Below are 7,033 nucleotides of genomic sequence, written 5' to 3' on the forward strand. Positions count from 1 at the left end.
AAGATATGCTTTACATGGGTTGGAGTGGAAAATCCCCTGCTAAGTCTTGACCAATACATTCCAAAATCTAGTGGAACACCTTCCCAGGAGAGTGAAGGTTGTTCTAACATTTAATAGGAACTAAATGTGGAATGGGATGTTCAACAAGCACATACGACTCTTATGGTCAAGTGTCCACAAATGTTTGTCCATCAGCTTGTAGTGGTAAATTTCTTCATTCTAAATACTGCACTTTTACTCATTTTCATCACTAGTATGCATTTGTATTATTATAGTTTGTCTGGTTATTACTCGCAGAAATCTTGCAAAGAGTTACAGCCATTTGAACCTAAAGCACAGCAAAGGAAATCTGACCTGATCAGTTTGGCCTTTGCATGTCAAATGATATCATCTATTCACCTAGGACAATTTACCAAAGGTTTATTTCCACCTACAACGAAACACGATTCACAATATTGCAAAAAGATTGTGGACACCTGGTCATAATATCGTATGTAATAAGTATAAGTATGAGCATTGCATTTCACATTTAGTCCAAATTTGCTCTTATGATTTCCTCCACTCTTCTTGGAAGGTGTTCTATTACATTTTGGAGTGTACTTGTGGAAATTTGTGTTCATCAGCCACTACGGTGTTGAGTAAAGTGAGGTAGTGATGTAGGTGAGGTGAGTCAGCACCTGGGATGCAGGCAGCGTTCACATTCACCCCAAGGGTGTTTAATAAGATTGAGGTCAGAGCTCTATAGCAGGATGCTCAAGATCTTCCACTCCAACTTATATAAAGCATATCTTCATGAAGTTAGGTTTGTGCACAAAGGCATTGCCATGCTGGAACAGGTTTGGGTTTCCAAGTTCAAGTGAAGTCAAAATCCTATAGACAGTTTGGAGAAGAACCACATATGGCATATTTATTCATTGATCTACACATGTAATGTAATATGTAATGATATACTCTCATTTTGGACTTTATCCTCGACCCTTTAATAGTCCCTGGAGCCATCAGCGGGTCAAGGCTTCTACATTCCTTTCCTGCCAGTTTGTTAGACATTGAATAACCATATATATTAATCTTAATCAAGTCAAGTCAAGAAGCTTTTATTGTCATTTCAAACATACATAGTTGACACAGTACACAGCGAAATGAGACAACGTTCCTGCTGAACCCTGGTGCTACATTTAACAACATAAAGCTACATAACAGAAAACAGTGCAAGACAGACAGTGCAAAGACAACACAAGACAGTGTAGGACAAATACACAAAACACAAAATAGCAAATAACCTGTTGCTTGAAATCCCTGGGAGAGAGATGTTATCGCTGGCACCATGACCAGTTTCTAATGGTTACAATTGATGCCATCTGGATTATTTACAGTAAAAGACAACATGCAGAGAGACACAGCCCATCTCATTTAGTCAGGGCAGGAGAGAAGCCGCAGTCACAAATAAAACATTGAAAACATGGCGATTTATGGAATGCTATCAAAGCAAGCAAAAGTCATCACAACACTCTGCAGAAAAGGCATCTAAATGGTTGATTAAGCACAATGATACAACATGTGCATTACATACAAAGAGAGCTGAACATGATAATCGCATTTGAGACTGTAGTTATATTGGACTTGGATTTGCACTGCCTCACTTTACATCCCTTGCACAAACTGTATAGTTAGTGTCCTTATTTTTAATTATTATTTTATTATTATATTTGCCTATTTTTTATGTTTTTAATATTTTTATAGCATAAGCACATCATGACAAATTCCTCGTACATGCACCCCATGATACTTGGCAATAAAGATGATTCTAATTCTGATGTTCACTGGTGAATTGAGAGATTGCATGCTCAGTTTTGGTTGTGTTTGATAGACATGTGTGAGAAATTGTGTTAATGGTGCCAGCAGGGCTTGTTAAAGCAGGACTGGTTGTTTAGATACTTGGGAAACCAGATGCACATGTCTATTGTCAACTGGATTTCTGGCAAAAAACACCCTAGGCAGATTCAAAAAGGAGTTTTAGTGAGTTTCATAGAAAATCGCCTGAGGCAGTTAGAAATGTAGAGTCAACTAAATACTTAGATCATTGCGAGACATTATTAGTGTACTTTTTGGAAACGGCTGAGAGTAAAGTTTATCAACCGTCATGCTAGGTTTTCTCTCTGATAATGCTGTGGAGAAAACCACACTATCTTTTCACATTCTCAAACCCTGATTGGTCTGCATTTTCCAACACCTGGAGTATTCCCACATTTAGCAAATCACATACAACAGCCAGCAGCACAGCTCTAAACAGGAGCTAAAAGAATTCCAGGAAATACCAGAAGATTTTTTTCATTTCTAGGGAATCGCAGTGCTGGGAATTGGCAGTGAACTAAAAGGAAAAAGAAATACAGGAAACCGGGAAAATATCTTTTGATGTAAGGTTTAAAGCTGGGGTTTTTTTTATTTATTTTGTTCAAGCAAATTATGCTAACATTCTTTTATGTTTTACTGGGTACTGATTAATAATTTTTTTTTTGTCTAGACATTGGGTTTTACTGTATCACTTTATTACTTACAGAGGTGTAAAGAGTATTAAAATATTCTACTCAACTAAAAGGAGTTACTTCAATGAACTTTTACTCAAGTACAAGTAAAAAAAAATCTACTCAAGTAAAGAGTAGCTCATTTAAAATGTATTCAAAGTAAAATTTACATACCTTTTTTTTTACTCAAAAAGGACGAGAGGATATAAATCTCAAAGTAGTTGCATTTAATAGAAGGAACACATTTACAAATTAAAGGGCAATAACAAAAAAGTAAATAATAAAAAAAAATACAATCCATGACTTGAGTCTAATGTGAGTTATGTTCTTTTGCAGAAGAAAAAAAAAGTTGTTTATGGTAATAAGAGAAATCGCAAATGCGGATTCCGAATTCATACAGTGAGCGGACACATTGAACAACGTTCCATCTTTCTTTATTTTGAGTTTAACATGTTTGTTTTCTGCCCATCAATCAATCAGTGCAATAATATTTTTACATTTTTTTTTTTTTTTTACTCAGTAACGGATATTATTTAAAATATAGTTACTTAAGTAAAAGTAAAATGACAGATTTTAAAAACTACTTTAAAAAGTAGAAGTACACAGAAAAACTACTCAATTCCATAACTGTTACTTTCCACCTCTGATTGCTTATATATATATATATATATATATATATATATATATATATATATATATATATATATGTACAGTATATCATTCTGGATGAGAAAATATAGTTCTTAAGTAACAAATTTTTCAAGTTGCAAAAAAAACCCCTTTCAGAACATCAAGCATCTTCTGTCTTGTAGTCTTTATAGTTTATCTGTTCTCTGTATGCTTAAATCCCCTGCCTTGGAGCTACTTTAATTTGGAGGTACACTGTTCTGGAACAAAGGATAAAGATTAAAGTTACATTTAATAAGAGAAACATCCAGATATAATCATGATGTAACAAATTAGGCCTTTCATATCTGTGTTATTAGGACAAAAGCGTCACATGGAAGGGAAATGTGACCTACTTCTGTTTTTTGTTCTATTGTAAAGTCGAGGAAGAGGAAGAGATGAAGAGTTTTTCTTTTCCAAATATTATGAGAAACTGAATTCTTTTTCACATGACTATTCTTTACTTTTGAGTACTTAAGCGTTACCATGCAAGGATAACAATAATATCAGTAATCACAGATAAACTTCTGTAAAAACTCTTTATGTATTGCACATTAATTATTAACACTAAACTGGGCACATTGGCACATCACAGGGGTAAAACTGCTTCGTAACAATTGTTCTTTCTGTATACTTGCAGCTTTTCCAATCATTTTATTTGGTCATCTGCAAATCCATAGTGCCAGTGGGCATTTCTACTGGTGTCCACCCACTAGCTACTTCTCTTTTATCACATGAGTGTGGAGAGTAAGCAATAACTCTTGCTTCCTCTGAGACATGTGAAGCCACTATATCCTTTTGAACTGCTGATCATGTGTTTCAGTGGGCAGTGAAACACACTCAATCACTCAGAAGAGCAATCTATCTATCCTCTTCTTCTGGTGACTTCAGAAAGAGAATGGAAGTCCTCCCAGACAGCATGGGCAATTTTCCTACCCTGGACTCAAATTCAAATGATCAATTAATTATTCATATAATTATGAATCTAAGGATAGAGTTAGTACCTCCAGTAAATAGTTGCATTTGGTAAAAGCTACATAAAGCTCCTATATGCATTAACTATTTGAACATCCTGTTCCACATTTAGTCGCCTTTTTGCTGTTATAATACTCTCAAGATGTTTCACTAGATTTTGAAGTGTGTTTGTGAAAATTTGTGATCATTCAATCACAAAGACTGTTATTAAAGATATTGTTCAATTTGATTTATCCCGAAAAACCAACCTCTGGGTGGAGTTCTTTTCAATTCTACACCAAGCTGTGCATCTGGGGACGGCTCCACATCAACAGCCTAAAGATCCATTAAGTTCCTAAACAACTCCTAAACTTGAGGATGGATTTGGATTGTAATTAATATTAACACTCTACTACAATGGCATAGATTTGCATGTACAGTCCTGCATTTAAGTGCCCATCATTGAACAGTACACCTCAACACTGATGGAACTGTAGTAAATGGTCATTTAGGGCCACCCAGTTGAGGATGGGGATCCCAGATAAGGATGAGGATCCCTTTTGAATCTGGTTCCTCTCAGGTTTTCTTCCTCATAAAGTCTCAGGGAGCTTTTCCTTGCCACATTTTCCACTAACAAAGTCTATTCTTAAAATTCTTATACATATAAGCCGACTTGTCTAGTGATGTAGTTGAGGTGAGAAGGTTGGGGTGAGTCAGTGTTCTAATTCATCCCAAAGGTGTTCAGTAGGGTTTAAGGTCAGAGCTCTATAGCATGCCTCTCAAGATCTTTCACTCTAACCAATGTGAACCAGATCTGCTTGGAGCTGTCTTTGTGCACATGGGCATGGTCACGTTGGTACCGGTTTGGGTCTCATACTACCACATGTTCTACAATAATAGCTTTGGAAACAAATTCTGGTTATTGTTTCTATAGTATGGTATTGAGTATGGTGGGGAACTGTAAAATGGATACTCCAAATACTGTAATATAAGAAATGTAATTTCCATAAGATGTTTACATTTTTAGAAGGTGTAACCAAGAGTCAAAGTTTTGAGGTAAAATTTTCTCAATCAAATGCAACACTTTTCTCAAGAAAAATTGAGGTAATGATTTCTATAGTTGCTATAGCGTATGAGGTAAAAAGAATTAATTTGCATTTTTTAAATGTAAAATAAGCAACATTTTGTTTTTATATATCCAATATACAGTATGTATATCTCTTTACTGTTGCTGAAGCTCCATACATATATTTGAATAATAAAACACCACAGTAAGTGATCTTTTGAACATGCTAGTACTTATATAACACATTTTTACTAATATCAAAGCAATCATTTTGAAGTAGGACCTGAAAGATTCTCCAAAGCATTTTAGTAAATCCATTAAACCGTATAAATGCTTTTCTTGCTGCAGCTTAATCTAATCTTATCAAAACATCTCTTTTGTCTGTTTGATTAAATCACAGTAAATCATTACCAGATTCAGTTTCAGCAGCAGCTCTTTATGAAATGTTTAGTCACAGAAAAAAGGAGAGCATCTTAACAGTTTTCTGTTACACAACAAGTGACAGACAGTTAATGCATTTTTAGCAAACAGCTTTGATTATTAACACTGAAAATAACTTTAAAGGTGTGTGTGTGTGTGTGTGGCATGTTTGTTTGTGTGTGTGTGTGTGTGTGTGTGTGTGTGTGTGTGTGTGTGTGTGTGTGTGTGTGTGTGTGTTTAGATCCTTGTGAGGAACAATGATAATCATAGTTTGTGTCAGATGTTCTTAAAGATGTTCTTAAATAATAAAAATGTAAATAAAAAGGTTGTAAATTATTTATTTTATTATATATTTCCTTGAACTAAATCATCTTGAAGGTTGACATTTTAAGTAAATCATTATACACATTTGTTTCATTTTATGGATTAGATCTTTTATTAAATTTTTTTACTATATCATGAGAAAATTGTATATAAAACGAAATCGAATAGTTAAAATAAAAAAATTATCAATTAAAACTATTATTTGATTAGAAAAAAATATACCTCGCAATACAACATACAACAATTCTGTCATGATTACGCTTAAATCAGCACAATGACTTCAATCCCCATGCATGTCTCATTGCATGTCACATCTGTAACACATCTGTGTTATCACTATTCATTAACCTCAAGTTAAGTTCTTGTTTTTGTGTGTTTTGTTGCTAAGCTTTTGTCTTATGTCTGTGTCTTCTCTAGTTCTACAACCTTCTTCACAGTTTTAGATTCAGTGTTTATAGTTACGTTTGTTGTTTCACAGTTTGGGTAGTTTGTTTCTTACCTATTTACTTCCTTCTAAGTGAACGTTTAAAGTTTATATACATTTTTACAAATTTAGGGCTAGAGAAAGAACATTTTCAATAAAAAATAATGGCAGAAAGTGTTGTTTTGATAATCGATTTATTAATATTATCATGTATATTGTGAGTGTTTAATGATAATGAAAGCCATTATTGTAAATAACAATGAGCCAGACCAATTTTGATGGAATCCCTTCTTCCCACTGTGTGTATATATATATATATATATATATATATATATATATATATATATATATATATATATATATACACACACACACAGTGGGAAGATTATCTTAAAATCCGCGGGAATCCACAATGGGACAGAATATTCAGGAACATTAAGAATAACATTTCAAACTATGTTTTCACTAACAAATTTCATTACAAATTTTAAAACACATTGTGTTATTCATTTTAAGTGATAAATAAAATTTATTTCCGAAAATCTGCAAATTTTTGACTCAGCTCCGCAACCCCTATGCTACCCTAATGAATTCATTCAGACATTATGCCTGTAAGTTGGTTCCTTCTGGACGCATACTCAACAGAAAATATGAAGT

This window comes from Silurus aristotelis (genome assembly GCF_946808225.1).
Source record: "Silurus aristotelis genome assembly, chromosome: 6".
Classification (NCBI taxonomy): Eukaryota; Metazoa; Chordata; class Actinopteri; order Siluriformes; family Siluridae; genus Silurus; species Silurus aristotelis.